The 912-nt window shown below is 40.2% G+C and overlaps 1 pseudogene; it reads right to left on the bottom strand.

The window, feature by feature from the left end:
- Nucleotides 1–351: 351 nt before the first annotated feature.
- LOC128108092 (uncharacterized) lies at nucleotides 352–465 on the bottom strand (annotated as a pseudogene).
- Nucleotides 466–912: the final 447 nt, after the last annotated feature.

Here is a 912-nt window from a genome sequence, read left to right as displayed (position 1 = left end):
ATGTGTTCATAGTCTGCTTCTGCTGTTGTAAATGGAAGGATAGAAACAGTGGACCAGTTACGGTAAGTGACGCAAAGATTACTTCTATTTAGTTTTGGAATGCAACTCTTAGGCCTACATTAGGAAATAGTAACCAATGACTATGGGGAATGTTCCAGATTCAAACCATGCTGCAGACATAATAGAAATCCCAGTGCCTTGTGATGCTCTGACCCCCAAGAGAATAGAAGGAGGGCCACTAATTTTCCTTCTTCAGGCTCCTGTGGAGGCCTAAAACACCTCTCAGCCCCAATGCCCTCCCTGTCTCCCCTCTCTCCTTTCTTCATTCTTTTTGGGGGTGGATAGGTATATCACACCCCTTCTCACATGTATTAAGAGTCATACTAAATGAGTTTTAGGTTGCAAAAAAGGCTTTATTTTTGTACTCATCTTTAAGTGTTTATCCACAAGTTAAAACATGCTACCCTTCTCCTTACTCGTCTTGTTATTGTTAGTGTTTACAGCCATAACTAAAGAAAGGATTCATCTGGACTGGGCATCAGTAACGTGCTAAACCTCCTGTGATTTAGCCTTCATAAGCATGCTCTGTGGGACTTAGGGCTGTGTGAGACCTGCCTCCTACCAGCTTATAAAAGCTGATTGTTACAGTTTAAGAAATCCGGTGGGTATGTTATTTGTTAAAGAGAGCTGTTACTAAAAATAAAATTATATAAGCTTGCCATTAGATAAAATGCATTAAAAACAAAGGTAATAAACACAATAGGGCTATTAAATATTTAGCAGAACACCACTGGAAATACTATTACCCTTGTCTTTCTAGATGAAGAAACTGGGGTTTTGAATAAAGTGCATGTCGAGCAGCTGAGAACTGGTGAGCTGAGAGGCAGACCAGGGTCAGTTATCTCAAAGATG

This window comes from Peromyscus californicus, unplaced genomic scaffold (genome assembly GCF_007827085.1).
Source record: "Peromyscus californicus insignis strain IS unplaced genomic scaffold, ASM782708v3 Scaffold_12__1_contigs__length_115047231, whole genome shotgun sequence".
Taxonomy (NCBI): Eukaryota; Metazoa; Chordata; class Mammalia; order Rodentia; family Cricetidae; genus Peromyscus; species Peromyscus californicus.
Note: the sequence above shows the minus strand (reverse complement) of the source record. Positions and strands in the feature narration are given on the sequence as shown.